General features: G+C 39.8%; 1 protein-coding gene across 1 annotated transcript in view; it reads right to left on the bottom strand.

Annotated features, from left to right (window-relative positions):
- Positions 1-18,274, bottom strand: part of VPS41 (VPS41 subunit of HOPS complex) — a 176,779-nt gene that overhangs the window by 105,746 nt on the left and 52,759 nt on the right. The window lies entirely within an intron of this gene.

The raw sequence follows: 18,274 nt of genomic DNA on the forward strand, positions 1-18,274 counted from the left end.
ACACAAAACTGAGTGTTCTGTGCTCAGTGCAAAGTATCTCCAAGCTAGTAAGCAAAGGCCAGGGCAGACTGAGACCCCCAGACAGAAAGCCACCCACTGACCGACGCTGCTAAGAGAAATTCCCATGTTCCACGTGGAGACAGCCGGCTACAGAACCCTTTCTAGGTCACACAGAACAACATCCCTGAAATGCAGCTCATGAAGACCCAAGCTATCTCCTTAAAAGTTCCTAGACTGTTGGAAAAGGAAAGGACCTCGAAGAGACAGATTTGACCCATTTACAGGAGCATAAACCAACACCCACGGATAAGACTCACAACAAAGGGCAGAGCCAGGGCTCTGACCTCGAGAGCAGTGAAAGAACGTTGTGATGGGCGGCAAGGAACGTGCAAAAAGCGAAGCTGAACTGGGAAGGCACTGAGGCTGCTGTGCTGTGTCTGGACTCCTGGCTAAGTCTGAATGCTAAGTCTTCTTCGGATGAACGTTTTCTTCACTGAGTATCTTCTGTTACCAATTTCCTTACTCTGATCTTTGGTCCACCAAACAACATGTTAATACCCATCTGACTCTTGGCAAATGTAAACCCCGCACACCTCTGACTGTAATTGAATTGGCATTTGGTTATAAGCAACCTCAGATGATAATTTAATAGACGCGTGTAGCCTGATCACTGCCTAGGTTTTCTGTATCGTCCAGTATGGTACGATCCACATGAGATTGTTTATACAGAAAGTTAAATTAGTTTCAATTAATCATAATTAAAAAACCATTTCTTCAGTTGCACTCACACATGCCAAATGCTTGACAGCCACACGTGACCTTGACGAAGAGCTGCTGTATGAGAAAGCACATGGATGACAGAATGTTTTCATCATTCTAGAAAGTTCTAAGGGACACTGCTGTTCCAGGCCTACAAAACTGAGCCCCAATGTCGAATACAATCCTTCACAAGGCCCTTCTGTCCAACTTACATTCAGAAGCGTATTTTCTCCCCATGTACACGTCAAATTGTACATCATTTGTTCTCGGGCTCTGTGCTCATGGCCTGTGCTAAGATTCTCTGAATCACACTGTATCATTTCCAAAGACCTGGCATACACGTTAGCTGATCCTCACAACTCCAGGGGAAAGCAGTCAGCGTGGAATTGTTATTTCCACCTCACAGAGAAAACTGAGGCCTCAAGAGTTTACGTGAGCTGCTGAGAGCCTCAATACTACTAAATGGCTAGGCCACACCGTGGTTATTCTAAGCACAAATGAACCCAATGCTTCATTACAACATGTTTCTTCCTGAGTAGAAATTAATTGGTACCAGCACATTAGCAACAGTATGGTGAAAAAAAAAATCAAAATTACAACGCATAAGAATCCTTTTTTCCCCTCATACTTCTGTTGGTAGTAGTTTGTAACCTTTTTTTTTTTTTTTGGCCAATGATCAATATTCATTATTTCCCCAACTACTAACAAGTTAAGCATTTTTCATAAGTCTGTTGGCCAATTAATTCATTCTTCTATAAACTGCTTTGTTCACATCTCTTATTTTTTCTATTAATGTTTGTTATATTCTTGTCTATTTTCTTCCTTCTTTTTTTTTTTTTAAGGGTATGAGGTCTTGGTATAATACCTTACCCAGACATTGTATGTGAGGTTTCCTGTATTTTTTTTTGCAAGATGGTTATTGCTTTATCTCTTATATTCAAGTCTTTCATACTTTCAAGATTCATCTTATCTTCCTCCAAATGAATACCCATTTGGGCCAGCCCCATTGACTAAATACCACACCCTTCTCCTTCTGAAGAAAACTGTTTATTTTATAATAAATACTTATATACACTGAGATAATCTTCTGGGTTTTCAATTGTGGTCTCCTGATTCATTGCTGCATCGTTTTGACATTGATTTAATCACAGAAGGTGCATATAGCATGTTCTGATATCTGGCAAGCCCTACTCACAATTCATCCCACTTTCCTTGGCTTTTCTCAAGTATTTATTCTTTCATGAGAATTATGAGATAAAATGACCCCCATGTGGCCACATATAATGGTCATCATTCAATCCTAACTTACATTACCTAATACAGACATGAACACCATTGACTACTCCCTCCCCCTGCTCTTGGCTTCCAACATATCATACTTGTCTGATTTTGCTTCTGAATTTCTGGTTGCTCCTTCTCATTCTCTTTGCTTGGATACTTCTCATCTCCTGACCCCACACCTCACAGCTCAGTCCTGGCACCTCCTGTATTTCACATCTACACTAGCGCTCTCTCTTTCAGGCCACGGAATGACTCCTAAATCTCAATCTCCAGACCAGACCCCTTCCTGCTCCAGACCAACACCTAAGACTGCCTATTTTACATACGTACTTGAGAGCTTAATAGGCATCATCAACTAAAACATATCCCAAACTGAGAGTCTGATGTTCCTTCCTGAAAGGTCTCTTCCTGACACCTTCCCCATCTGTAGTAGTTACTACATTTTTCTCGTAGCTCAGGACAAAAAACCCTGGAGCCATTCTTGACTCCTGTCTTGCTTCCACATTCTACATCCTATCTGTCAGCAATTCTTATCATCTCTTCCCACAAAATTCATGCAGACTTTCACCACCCCTATAGCTGCTATCCTGGTCCAAGCTACCATCATCTTTATCTGGATTACTGTAACAGTCTCCTAACTAGTAGACTTACTTCTGCCCAACTCTCCTAGAAATCTAATCTCAATAAACCAGCAGACTATATTGGTAATACGTGGATCAGACAATGTTACTCCTTTGCTTAAAATCCTCCAATGTCCTCTCACCTCAGGATAAAACCCAAAGCGTTTACTATGACTTGACAGTCTTAAATGATGAGGCTACAGCCCTCCCTCCCTTACCCGCTCTCTGCCTTGTTCTCTCTCTCCTCCAGCCACAGTGACCTTTTTTGCTGTTTCTCCAGTCTTAGAGCCTTTGCCTTTGTTTGCTGGTGCTTGGAATGTCTTTCTGCCAGCTCTTTACCACAAGTCATATGCTCAGTGACACCCTCTGGCCACTGGATCTGAAATTGCAACGCTGCACCCAAACAGTTCATAGCTACCTCACTGCTAGGTGTATTTGTTCTCCTTGGTACTTACCACTCTCTATCGTACTATGCATTTTACTTATTTATTGTCAAACTCACTGTGATATTAACTTCATGAGAGCTAGTTCAAGAATACAAACTTCCAATCACACACAAATTCTTTGAGAGAACAGAAAAAAGAAATGCTCTTCAACTCATTTTACCAGGTCAGCATAACCTTATAGCAAAGAAAAATTCAACAAGTTATGATGTTAAGAGAAAGAAAAAGTACAAGAAAATCTCAATCATGAACAGATACAGAAAAATCCTAAAGAAAATATTAACAAAGTCAGCATATATAGAAAAGACAATTTTATTTCAGAAAGACAAGGCTGATATAACACAGGGAAATTAATATATTATAATGTGTTGCATTAATAAAAGAGGAAAATCATCAGATCACTTCAAGAAGAAAGTCACAAGATCATCTCAACAGATGCAAAAAGTGTTGGATGAAACTCAACACTCATGGTAAAAATTCTTAGCATATTAGGAGAAGAATTCTTCAATCTCCCTTAAGGTGAAATGTTAAGAGCTTTCCCTTTGATGTCTTTACAATATTGACTCTTCTAATCTATAAACATGGGGCATTTCTCCATCTATTAGGGCATCTTTAATGTCTCTAAAGAAAGTTTTCTGCTTCCCCTTAGAGGTCTCATACTTTGTTTCATTCTGGGAGTAGCAAGGACAGTGAGCCGACTTCTATGATTTTAACTTACACAACCTACAAAAATAGGCCAAACTACACCACGGCGTACAGGGGGTGCATATAGAGAGCATAAAATGAAAAGGAAAAGCTAGGCAGTTATTACTATAAAGGTCAGCACAGTGGCTCCCTCTAAGGGAACTATAAGTGAGGCGTAAGAGTGGGGGAGTCATATGGTCTATTCTTGCCAGAGTGCTAGTTACATGATTGTCTGCTTTATTACCATTTGTTCTACTGCACACTTTAAAATGTACTTTAAAAAGTTGTATTTCAAAATAAAAACAAACATCAAAAGTTTTTAAATAAAATTACAAAAAATTTGCCCATGAAAATGTCTCGGATCTATACTTTCAATGTGTTACTTCTTAGATTACGTTTTTTACCCAACTGTCAAGCTACTCAAATGTCCTACTTCTATTCTGGTCATTTATATTTTCCCAGAAAATTATGCATTTCAAGTTTTTTAATAATGAAATATTCTTATTTTGCTTTATATTCTTTTACTATTTTAATACTAATGATATTACTACTAATAATACTACTACTAATGATATTACTACTACTACTACTAATGATATTACTACTACTACTAACACGAAGTATATTACTACTACTACTACTACTACTACTACTAATGATATTACTGCTAATAATAATACTAATATTACTACTAATACTAATACTAATGACATTACTACTAATACTAATGATACTACTACTAATAATACTAATGATACTACTACTAATACTAATGATATTACTGCTAATATTACTACTACTAATAATAATACTAACGATACTACTAACACTAATGATATTACTGCTAATAATAATGATATTACTACTAATAATCATACTAATGATATTACTAACAATACTAATATTACTACTACTAATACTAATGACGTTACTACTAATAATACTAATGATACTACTGCTACTAACACTAACGATACTACTACTACTACTAATAGTAATGCTATTACTGCTAATAATAATATTACTGCTAATAATACTAATGATATTACTAGTAGTAATATTACTACTAATACTAATACGAATGATATTACTGCTAATAATAATACTAATATTACTGCTACTAATACTGACATTGCTACTAATAATACTAATACTACTACTAATAATACTAATGATACTACTACTAATAGTAATGATATTACTGCTAATAATAATGATATTAGTACTAATAATGATAATACTAATGATACTACTACTACTACTACTTTTTTAGAGATGCGATACTGCCACCAATCAACTTGCTGTATTTTTTTAAATGTTTTCTATTTTATTAATTTTTACTTTTATTTCATATTAATTTTCCCCTTTTGCCCTAGAACAATTTCATTGACCTCACTCTAAATTCCTGGCATTAATAGATTGCCTATTAGTTGTAACTGCTCATTTGTTAATCATAAAATTATCAAATGCTTTGCAGTTGCCTTTAGGTATACAAGTGCCCACAAACCAGAGACTAGAAGATAAAGTGCGATCAGAATAATTACATTCCCTTTGAGAAAAGCAACAGTTTGTTTTGTTTCATTTCTACAGATGGGACAGACGGTGTTATTTGTTTATTTATCGAATTATTAATAAACTCTACTGAGACTACAATTGTGGTTAGAAATGTGGTTTGTTCCTATCTATTTGTTAAGTTAACTGGTTGCTCTTTGAAACCTCAGATACCATGTTGAATTCATATTCTCTGTTTCGGGGTTCAAAATACATATATTTTTAATCATATATATAATTTAATTTTGATATATCCTTGCTTACTTTTTTCTTCTTGCTCTAGCAAGGATTTACAGAAACATATTTCAAAAAATTCCCACTACAATCGCAGTTTTGTCCATTTCTCCTTAATTTTCAAATACATTTTGGTCCAGAATTAGATGACCTATAATTGGCAAACCGAAGGATATAATTGCTCTATTTTCCTTTTAACTTCTACATGTCATCAATATAACATGCCTTCTGCTGGTTAATGCTCTTTTGCCTTAAACTCTATTTTTTCTCAGATTTTTTTTTTTACTGCCAACATGCTTAATTTTTGTTCGGCTTGTTATTATATTTTTTAAAGTATATTTTTGCTCACATCTTCATTTTTCACTGCCATCATTTTGTAGGATATGTGTCCTTCAAAATAGAGGCTATCTTTCTTTTAGTAACAGAACACGTCGTTCATTTAGCATTGTCTTAGTTGCTGAATTATTTTATACTTTTAAAAAATTATGCTTCTCCATTTCATTATTATTCTTTTGCTATATTACTCAAATTCTTTTCTCTTGATCTAAGAAGAATTTAGATGCTGTTAATTCTATTTTTATTTTATAGTGATTATCCTTAAATTACTACAAATTATACTTGAATTATGTCTCTGCTCCCCGCCCCAAATCAATGCAACTGTATTAACGGATTCATTTGAAAGATGGGGTATTTAGCACATGCTTATTTACTACCTCCTTCCTTCCCTATTTTAAAATGAGAGTACAAATATTTTCTATTTCTAAGGTCACTTCAAACAGAATCGGAAAAGGGAATCCAGTTAATACATCAGTAAACACCACAATCTTAAACTATAAGTTCTAAGTATGAATCCAGAGGAAGAAATTGTTTTGCTAGCAGGGTGTCCATAATTTTAAAACTGATTCACAACAGGTCATTATAGATTAGAGATATTTACCCGTTATCATTAACACTGCTAACAACTTTGCAGCTTACTGAACATCTTAAAATATGCTTTAGTTTTTGAAGAAATTTGGATCTTTTTACTCTCGTAAATCAAACCAAGTAAACAGTCAACTCACAAAAGAAAGAAATTCTAGGTGAACAAAATAAAAGTCAACCACAGTAATAAGAAATACCTGAAAACTAAAGCAATGAGATGTTTCACCTATGGAGTCAACAAAGATTTTTCAAATACCCAGTTTTAGTGAGGAAGCACAAAGGCAGACACTCCTCTTAAACTGCTGGTAGTAATTCAAATTTGGAGACATTTTCCAAAGGATCATTTGGCAATACATATCATAATTATTTAAAATATGCATTGCCTATCAAAACCAAGGAGAAGTAAGAAGATTATTTGGCAAAAAGATGCTTTCTACAGCAGGCCTCTTTTGTACGACACTGAGAAATGGAAATTACCTAATTTCTAAAAGCTAGGAATCTAAAGGAGAATTTTTTTAATTAAATTAAAAAAGAAATATTATATAGAAATACAGAAAATAATCTGGCCTTGGCCAAAGAGAGGTCTAGCCTCTGCCCTCAGCTTCTGGGAAGTAACCTATGTCACATCTGCTCACATGATAGCAATGTCTTATGGGGGAGGCGGGGGATTAACCCTGGGATTTAGGGTGGGGGCTTTGGGTCACAGGGCGATCAGCCGACCTGGAAGCTGAGATCAATCATGTAGACAACCCATCAACCAATCATGCCTCTGCAACGGAGACCCAGTAAAATTCTTAGCACGGGGTTGAGCTGCCCTGGTCAGTGCACATCAATGCCAGTGTGAGCAACACGTCCTGAGGACGGTGACAGCTCCAGTTCTGAAACCACCCCAGGCCCTACCCTTCCTTTGGCCGAATTCGTGCCCCGTATCCTTTTCCTGAAATGAACTGTACTTGTGAGTATCACAGCATCAGTGAGTTCTATGAGGACTTTAGCTAATTATCACACATGAGGGTGGATCTGGGAACCTCCAGAACTTGCAGTTGGTGTTAGAAGTCTCCAGCAGACTCGGCAGCCTGGAAGACTGTGCCCTCAAACCTCATAATTTGGCTCCTCTGGGTAAGTGCCACCCAATGTATGTAACTCCTATTCTATTCACAGTATTTGTATGTACTGTCTGTAACCAGAGGTTGATTCCCCAAGATCTTAGCATTGGTTAGATCGGGCTGCTGACACACAGTGATTGTTCAGGTTGTCCCACTGTAGGTTTTGCTGACTTTCTCCAAGTATGTATTTTCTTTGTAATCAAAAGATAAGTATTTTTGAAATGACTATGTAGTAAATCCACGAATGGGAACACGAAAAGAAACCACAGTGAATCTTAACTCGGGGGACCTGCAGCACAGATTTTTCTCTAGAGTGACAAGAACTGAGTATCATCACGGTGCATATCCGTTTCCGTAACAGTCCCACAGCATTTAATATAGAATATAGGACAGTATTTCAATAGTGACAGCTGTCAGTAGGACACACTCATTTCTCTCAGAATCAAAAATAACCGCCCTACATACATCTGCCATTTCTATATACCAGAAATAAACAACAAACCCACAAAGAAAGGGTACAGGAGGGAAACTGAAGTACAAGATTCTGTCTTTCTTCAGTACTGATTTTTCCAATTGCCTGTTTTACATACATAGTCCAGGGGGTACGATGTGAAGATGGGACACCGGAGTAGACGTCGACAAGGGTAAGGAACCAGAGGAGAAAGAGACCGGAGAAACATGGCCTCAGCTGTATTTTCCAGTAGCCACAATTTTATTCCTAATGGAGACACGTTTGGAATTCTGGACAATATAAGTGAGTTTGTTCAAAAATCAATAATGTCAAGCTGACACTACAGAACATACAAAAATGTTTCCTTAATGGAACAAAACCAGAAGCCCGAGTAAGCAGGAGGGGGCAAGGACCAGCACACACCTTCCAAATCCAAGTCCACGACAGGCGGTCTCAAGGTCTTAAATGTAAAGAAAAGGCAAGAGCACCGATGTGTCCACCTCATGTGATAATCAATTGCCTAATGTACAGTGTTGGAAATAAATACACTTAGTATGGATTATGTCAGCTCTTCAATTAGGAATAAATTCACGGTCGTTGCGAAAGCTGCTTTTAATGGGGTTCTTTGCAGCGACTTCTTCTCCCCTGACACTCCTCATCATCCCACCTTAAGCTATCGGTCCCCCCACGTGAACCTAAGAAATCAATCTGCTAATGTATAATTTGTAAGGCTCCTCTGACTAACAAATGGATAATTGATTCCTTCACAAATGCTGCATCCCCGTGGACCCAGGGCGGAATGAATAAGGAACAGAAGACGGGATTTCATTTTCGTTCTCTCGGAGATGGACCAGTTAGCAATCCTGACATCCACAGGGTGGGCTGTGCGTCTTTGTGCTCTGAGGTCACACGAGTGAGCAAGCCGGCTGCACTTCCCATCACACGTGTGAAAAGTGGACGCCTGTCTTTCCAGACCTGGGAAAAGCTCATGGTACTGCTTCTTGTACTCTCCCCTGGTGATACATCCAGATAGGCAAGAACTCCATCCGGAGTTAAGACGCCTCTGAAAAAAAAAATTGTACCTAATTGTGGGTTTTCTACAAATCTACCAAACAAAACAAACATTTCGTGTCTCCTTGACTCATTCTCTGGCCAAAATGGCCTAAGCTTTAACAATAAACATTCAAATCTTCCAGTTGCTTGAAGATTTCATCTCTAAGTGTGCACCGAGTCCGTCTCTAAATCAAGATTGAGTATAGATTTATCAACAGGAAAGCCTGAAGTTGGAGAACTTTTGTGGAGCTTTCTTGACAGTCTCAGAATATGGGTTCAGTCAAAGCAAAAGAGGTATGAAAGCTCCAGCCCGTTGCTCAGGAGTTCTTCTTAATGTCCCCACGGCCTCATACCCCTCTCTGTCACTTCTGAACACCATGGCAACCGGCCGTGACCATCTTCACTGCCGACCGCTCTCCCTTGGGCCACCAAGACCTTCCCAGGGCTGAAGCAGCAGGAACACTTCCAGCCTTACTCTGCTCAGCCACTTCGTGACAACTGACCCTACGCCCACTGCCTCCTTCCAACCTCCTCTGCCCTCAGCAGTGCTGACCGCATCCTCCATCACTGAACCTACCACCATGGGCTCTAAAAACACCGCTGAATAACACAATAAACAAACAAAAAGGATAAGCACCCTTCTCGTTATGCATAGTCCTGGGACAAGAGCAAAATATGTCATTCTTACCTCAGACATCAGTTCCAAAAATAAAAGGCTATGGAAAACATGAACCCATTGTCTGTTGTTTGGGAGAATACTAGCATATGTTTTCCTTTAAGAAAAGTGGGCAAACCACCCCCCCCCCGCCAAAATCTTAAAATCTCAAGTGAATATGCATGACAAATACCAAAGGGAGAGACCGAAAAACATCCTACAAGAAAAGATGAAGGATATACTTATAGTCTGACTGCGAAGCAATATTCAATTCTGGATATGTAATAAATGTTAAATGAAGTAAATGAAGATTTCAAAAATCTTCCACAACAGCAAAACATAGAAACCACGATGAATCAATACATGCTAAATAGCTGGTTCAGGATTAAAACAAAATAGTGCAAGACTGAACGCAACATTTAAAATAACAAGATCCAACGCCTTTTTCAGGAAGGCTCCTAACTCCCTTTTGGCTTGGTGGGATACCCCTCGTGCGCGTCCCAACATCGCTGCTATCAGAGCACACCTGTTTCACGACAAAAACTCACTCTGTCGCCCGCCTCTGGCACTGAACTTGAACTCCTACTAGAGAGCAGAAATCTACTTTAAACCCAGCAGCTGGCCCAGAAGAGCTCAGAGAAGCTAGCTGCTGGAGGAATGGAACCCCAGACTTCGAGTCTAGAGGCTCTGAGCCAGAAAACAGGTCAAGTAAATTAATAAATAAATTGTAAGCAGACAACTAATTAACAGCAGAATAGACAGAGTGAAGAGGAATTTTGTTACAATTTGTTATTTTCCTAACAATAAGACCTTTTAAAGGAGGGTAGAGCTTCCAAGTAAGTTGAATGGGAAGAGCTCAATTCTAGCACGCCCCTGCTCTTCTGGGACCCGAGGTTTTCAATACTCATTATCCGGCTTGAAAAACCAAAGGAGTTGATCATTCATGTGGCAAGCATCTCCCCAAGGTACCAACTATATTTCATAGTTCAAATGAATATAGAAGAACTGTGTCTTCTTTAAGTTCTTCAACTGAGGTTTTAAAGACGACCCTGCGGGGAGGGTACAGCTCAAGTGGCAGAGCGCATGTTTAGCAAGCACGATTGGGTTCAGTCCCCAGTATCTCCGTTAAAAATAAACCTAACTACCTCCCTACCACCAAAAAATAATAAAATAATACAGTAATAAGTAAATAAACCATTTTTTAAAAAGATGACCCTGCCTCTCTAAGATTTAATAACGACATTAATTTGAGGTTCTGGAAGTGATAATCCAGCTTTTAACAGAAGCTATTTCTGCAGATGGGGGAAAATGCTTTCTTTATCAGTAGCAACATATTCCAACTTGAGAAATACTCAGGACATTTAAAAAGCTGCCAAGTCACTTATTTTCCACTATGAATAAACAGAGGGCGTAGTGGTGAAATGTGGCAGAGCTGCACGTAAGTTTCATTCAGAATTTTGCATAGTAATGTGGCTGAAATATCGCTCACTCCACCAACAACTACTGATCACCTTTCGCAAATTTACACTTTCCAAAGTAAATTCCTTTGCACAGAAATAGAAAAAAAATCCCTAAAATTCAAATAGAATCACAGAAGACCCTGAACAGACCAAAGTAATCTTGAGAAAGAGTAAGCACGACACTTCCTAGTTTCAAGCTATATTACAAACCAATATAATCAAAACAATACGGTATTGGCATAAAAACAAACACACAGACTAACAGAAAAGAATCAGGAGCCCATGAGTAAACCCACATATAGGTGGTCATCTAATATTTGATAAGGAAGCTAAAAGTATTCAATGGGGGAAAGGACTGTCTCCTCAATAAATGGTGGGAAAACTGGTTATTCACATGTGAAAGAATGAAACTGGACCTTTATCTTACACCACTCACAAAAATTAAACGGCTTAAGGACTTAAAGATAGGATCTGAAACTGTGAAACTCTTAGAAGAAAACAAAGGGAAAAAGCTCCTTGACAATGGTCTTGGCAATGAGTTTTTTGGATAAGACACTGAAAGCACAAAAGCATAACAAAATCAAAAATCAAACACGTGGACTACGTCAAACGAAAAAGCTTCGGTGCAGCAAAACAAGCCAATCAACAAAATGAAAAGACAGCCTAAAGAATGCAAGAAAATACCTGAGAAACATGTATCTGATAAGAGGTTAACATCCAAAATATGTAAGGAACTCATACAACTCAAAGCAAAAACAAACAATTTGATTTAAAAAAATGGGCAGAGGACTCGAATAGACCTTTCTCCAAAGAAGACATACAAATGGCCAACAGGTGCCTGAAAAGGTGCTTAACCACAACAGTCATCAGGGAAATGCAAATCAAAACCACAATGAGATACCACCCCTCTCCTGGGAGGATGGCTGTCTTCAAAAAGATAAGAGAGAAATGTTGATGAAGGTGGGAATATAAATTGGTACAGCTGCTAGGGAAAACAGTATGGAGATGCCTCAAAAACTTAAAACTAAAAGTACCATATGATCCAGCAATCTCACTTCTGGAGAAATATCCAAAGGAAATGAAATCAGGACATCGAAGAGCTATCTGCACTTTCATATTCCTTTCGGCACTATTCACAACAGCCAAGACATGGAAACGACCCAGGTGTTCACTGATGAGTGAATAAGGAAAAAGAAAGGAAAGGAAAAAGAAAGAGAAGGGAAGGAAAAAGAAAGGGAAAGGGAAAGGGAAGAGAAGAAAAGAAAAAAGAAAAGAGAAGAAAAGAAAAAAGAAAAGAGGAATGTTTTGGCCATAAAAATGAAGGTAATCCTGCCATTTGTAGTAACATGGATGGACCTTCAGGGCATCGTGCTAAGTGAAGTAAGTCAGACAAAGATAAATCACTGCATGATTTCACGTATATGTGGAATCTAAAAACACTGAACTCAGAAACAGTGGAGTGGTGGCTGCGGAGGCCAGCGGGTAGGGAAATGGGAAGATGTTGGTCAAAAGGTACAAACTTTCAATTACGAGTTAACTCAAGGGATCTCAAGCACAGCATGGTGACTGTAATTACTACCACTGTTCTCACCATCACAGTAACAGCAAAACGGTAATTATGTGATGTGACAGACGTGTTCACTGATATCATGTAATATGTCAATTATATCTCAATAAAGCCGGAAAAAATAAAATAAAAAGGCCACATTTTTCTTAAAAAGTATAGTCTATTTATACAGGCAGAGCTGATTTCTAAGTGAAAAGAACTTATTTGAACGGCCTACATGTTAGTTAAATATTGACCATACCCATGTTGCGGTTTTACTAATATGAAACAACTGCATGTCTGTGATTTCAGGGGAGGTCTGCTGCACACCTTATACAGGAGCTCGAAATACTTCCCAAATACCACGTTATGTATCGCAGTCTTTAGGTCCTTCATCCATTTTGAGTATGATTCTCCTCACAGTGATTTGAACCAGCACGGGGCTTCAGGTAGCTTTCTGGTTCATCACAGTTTTCCCCGGATGTTACAAAACTTATATGAATAATATGAAATCATCACTTCAAGGTACAGAATCCACTGTCTCCATGTATTATCAGACAGCCTTCATATTCTGTAACTTCCACCAGAATACTGTTTGTAGGAAAAAATAAATTTATTAAGCATCTCTAACTCCCCACTTCGACTTCTCTTCCATTCTAATCCTCAAATCATCAAATTATCCTATTAGAAAATGAATTCTTTGATTTAAACTCTAACCAATATCCTGAAAATAATCCAAAGGAAATCAAAGTCATGTGGGAATGAGAAGAATGGAAAGAAGCTTTGAGGAAGAGTTACTTCGCTTGGAAGAAAAGAGTTTTGTTTGTCCGCTGTCATCACTGTTTCAAGTCAACACTTGAGCTTGCATTTTCTGCCTTTGTAAGACTGCTTATAAATCAGTCCACGCTAGTCACTAAAACATTCCTAAATATTTTCTTTTTTTTAACTTTTAAAAAAATATCCCCCAACCAAGAGTTTTTAACCACCTCCCCCTTAGCACACTGGGTGTGGCTTAGATGCTGGAAACTTACAAAGACCATCTGCAACTTCCTCTGACCCCTCACACCCTGCAGCTCTCCCTGCCCGGTGCCCACGCGCGTGCGCGGCAGACTGCTGAAAGGCTCAGACATCACCCGAGGCTGCACCCGCCAGGACGCACAACCTCAGCAGAGGGAGGCTCGGAATGGCCTTTCAGCCTGCAGAAGACTTATCAGATAGATGTTCATTTTCTAAATCCTAACAACCTTTAAAAGCACAAGGAGGATTTGGAAGGGATTGCCTCCTAAGAAGTGGGCACACTGCTGATTCCTAGAGCCGTTTTCCTTTTGTTAAATTTCATCTTCCGTCGCTGCTTGTCACATCCCCCTGGACAACGCTCGTAGAAGGCTGGCTTGCACACGACATGTACTCAAGACAGCTAGTCACCATCTGGACACCACTTAAACCGCTTACTTTGATAAGAGGCGAAAACTAGCCTTTTGGTCCATGTTCCCAATTTAATTCGTAAGCAAGGGGCTGTCCTGGATGCCAGGTGCATGTGGTGAACAAGTTAGATGTGGTCCTCACCCTTAGGAAGCTTGCAAATCACTGGAACACTGTTCATGGTTCAGACAGTGGCCTTCTGGGGATGCAACAAACTGCAGTAGTTCTCTGCAGTGAGACGGATGAGCGGCAAATCAGAATTGGAGCTCACTCTCCCCAGAGTTTGCAATGCCCGTTTCCTTAACAGTTCACAGCGGACACCTTGCAGAAGCCTTCCTATGATGCCTTTGATGGTTGTCTACAAAATCAAGTCTGGCAGGTGAGTGAGAAAAACTTTCGGAGAAACTTCTAAGTAAATCAATCTGAGCAACAACAGAAGGAGCCGGCAGAGTTTTTCTTTCTAGTGTTCATCCCAGAATTACAGCGCACCTGCCACCCCCCCCAGACACTGTGCCGGCTGGTGAGGCCACTGGGAAACAATCTGTTTCACAGGAAAAACCACAGTTAAAACAATTAACATTTGTTCCATACAGAAAGGACCTGAGAAGAAAGACAACTGAGAGTTTTCGAAATGCTGAAATATAAAGTGTGAAGTTTGAGAAAATGATCTGTTCCTAAATGGAGTCAGTATTTCCCTTGTTAATGCATGTATCCAACCAAGATACAAAAGAAGGAGTGACAGAAAAAGGAAAGCAGAGTCATCAGAGGAACACAAAGTCACCAGATTATTTGCAGGACAAAATGCAGCAGAATCATTTGCTAATAAACGCATTTCACAAATGAGTAACCAATATCACCAAAACCTCTACAGGATACACAGAGGCTTAAACAAACAAAAATGGCGGGAAAACAAAGCCTGCCTCAAGGTGTTTGTGTGCAGGGTCTGTGAGCCCCACCCTTTGTATAAACCTCGATTTTATAATTTAACACATTCTATTACAGACGGTGGTTTATGTGACTAGCCCTGCAACGGGTTCCAACTGGGAACAGGGACTGTGTTTTATCATCCTTTACATCCCTTGCACATCCTTACAGAATGCTGGCTGAAGGAGTAAGATGCAGCCGCTGATGCCATCAGGAAGTTATCACGGAGAGGGAGGGACCCCGAGCATTTCCATGGGCAGGGAGAGCTCGGTTCTGTTTTACAGGCATGAAGGAGGCCCTCGAGTGTTCTCGGTGAGGGGAGTAACAAAATCCCACCACCCCTCTGGGAAGCCCACGTGGGCAGCTGTGCGAAGGACGGACTAGGGGAGGCATGAGATGGGCAGATCCAGGGGGTTTCGCCGCAATAACCCAGGAGAGGTTCAGTGAAGACCTGAACAAGGGCGGCGGCGACATAAAGAACCAGCAAGGGGATGAGCAGAAAGACGCGTCTGAGGGGATACACGGGGGATAACGGAGGCAGAGGACGGAGGATAAATGCCACAGGACAGCTGTCAGCACCGAAGAGTGGAAGGGATGCTATTCGTCAGGGCCCTGGAAGAGCTAAGTCTCTGAAACTAGGCAAAAATCGGCATTTTGTTGGTAACAGTATATAGATTCAAAACTAGACTTACCCTTGTCTGGCCTGCTAGACCCCAGTGATAAAGAAACCAGGACTTAGGAGAGATGCCTGGTATAATTCAAAGGCCAGACCTTGTCGGGAGCAGTTTAGTGCTGCCAATCCAGGGAGCCCAGAGCTCAGCAGAGAAAGCAGAGCACGGGCCCTTCTGTCCAATGGTAAGTCACAGCACAGACGTCTCCATACCTCACACAGCCCCACTTGCTAAATTATTTCAAATAATAATTGAGCTTAGAAATAAACACGGATGTTTTAACACCCAAATGGTTTTGACTGAATGGTGGTCTTTGTGAATAAGGTGTCCTCTGCAGCTGGCCACGTCCCCAGGATCCCCAGCCTACAGGGTCCTAACAACAATTCCAGAAAACAAAATCCCTTTGTTCCCAGAGAACACTGCCCTAACTGCACGTAATACATTTTTTCTATACGAGTTAAGGCGACAGAAATGGAGTTGTCATGCCTGAGACCATGTAACTAGAAAATGAATAAGCATATTCTTCTTCTTTTTTCTTATTAGTATTCGTTAAAATAAACCCCCCACACTCTCCAAGTCCTAAGGCCCTGCCACGCCACTGCTTGGCCACCTTGGAGAACAAACTTCATTAACAAAAGCGGCTCAAGAAAGCCGAACACAGCGCAAACCCACGATGGCTACAGAGTTACATGAACATCCCACCAAGGTCCCCAGACATCCCTATTGAATTTCTCAGTGTAAAGTTAACGACACCATCAGTGATAAAGGAGGAGTCTGTTAGGGATATTAAAGCTCTTACTTCCTCCTCTCACTTTTATTTATGACTTGATAGCAGCAGGGATGCTAATGCATCCTATTTATCTCAAACCAACTTCTGAGAAAGTAAAGTCTTTGTGTTTCCACAGGTTGGGGAGGAAAAAAAATCACTTATCTAAAAAGGGCACTACGAATAGTTTAAATAGCTGAGACCAAGTTATTAACCAAATGGAAAATGCCTCACTTACTTTTCCAGACATCAGATGAAGACAGACCACTTAAAACTTCACCAATTCAGCTCTATCTTCACTGCAGAAATTAACGTTATAATGCTCTCCAGTGTGAAATCACTGCATTATCAATTCTCCATTAAGTCATCTCCCAAGTAGGCTGATTTCTCTCAACAGTTCTCAAGAGAAGCATCTTGGAAACTGAGCTGCAATGTCTCTACACTGAAAAAAAATTCCTGAAGTCAACTAACTAGAGCTGCACTGAGATCCATTTCCAGAACCCAGTTACGTAAGTAAACGTGTTCTTAAAACGCCAAGGAAGTAGAGCTGCTTGTGCCCTATGAGAAAAGATAACCCACTGCTCAACTAAACAAAGGGTCTGATGGAGCAGGGGGCAAACCGGTGGCAGAGAACAGGTGTGTCACAGAAGCTTCTCTCTTCTTCCCTTCTTTCTCCTTTTTTCCTTCCTGCCACCCTCCCTCCCTCCTAAGTTCGTCTGCCCTGTACACAACAAACATTATGAAAGCCAACCACACAAATGAATTCAAAAATAACAGCTCCCCTTCGGGAAGCATCGTAAACGCCTGTGATCTGACTCGACTTGATTCCATTCCTCATAATGGCTATCAGTTGCTGAGCCTTGCACTAAATATTTTATCATAAATTGAATTATTTTACAAATAATCTTTCAAATAAAACCACACAAATCAGGGATGTGACTGTGTTCGACATTTTATAAAGACAGAAAGTGAAAGAGAAGTTAAATAATGAACACAGGGCAAGGGCTGGAAGCCAGGAGTCTGATCTCAAGCCTGGCTCACAGCCACAGACACACTGCCCGACTCCCACCTCAGGACCACAGCCTGCCCACTCCAGAGCCTGGCCAGCCACCCCTCTGCTGGGCACCACTGCCCCTTCAGCCTTCATCTCCAATCATCCCATCAGCACTTCTCTTTTTTACATCCCTTCTGGAATAGCTGGATTTCCAATAATGCAACTGAGTCAAGACCTGAAGTGGGGTCAAGGAAAGAAAATGGGAAAGCAGTAGCTTCAGGTGGTTATAAATTTTGTGTCATTTTTTTCTTTCTGGCAAGACGGGAACTTCAGATGCCATCATGATATCAAGGATAAATCCTCCTCCTCACAGTACAGTGTAGTTTATATTTTTTTTTCTTGAGGAAGAATGAAGACTTATGTAAAAAGCAAAACTCTAAAACTTTTGGAAGAAAATACAGAAGGATGTCTTTTCAACTTTGTAGGAGCAAAAACATTTTCCCACAGAAGACAAAAAATATAAACCATAAATGAGAAGACTGATAAATGGTTACTGCATTTAAATTAAAAAAAATCTTCTGAACAAATAAAAATATCATAAATGAAAAATTAAAGGATAAACCATAGACCAGAAGACATCTGTCACTCTTCCAACAAGAAGTGTCTGAGCTTTACACGCCCTCCACCACTGGAGGAGAACCCAGTTCTCTGGCCCACCACCAGGGTCTGCTCT

This window comes from Vicugna pacos, chromosome 7, assembly GCF_048564905.1.
Source record: "Vicugna pacos chromosome 7, VicPac4, whole genome shotgun sequence".
In the NCBI taxonomy this organism is placed as follows: domain Eukaryota; kingdom Metazoa; phylum Chordata; class Mammalia; order Artiodactyla; family Camelidae; genus Vicugna; species Vicugna pacos.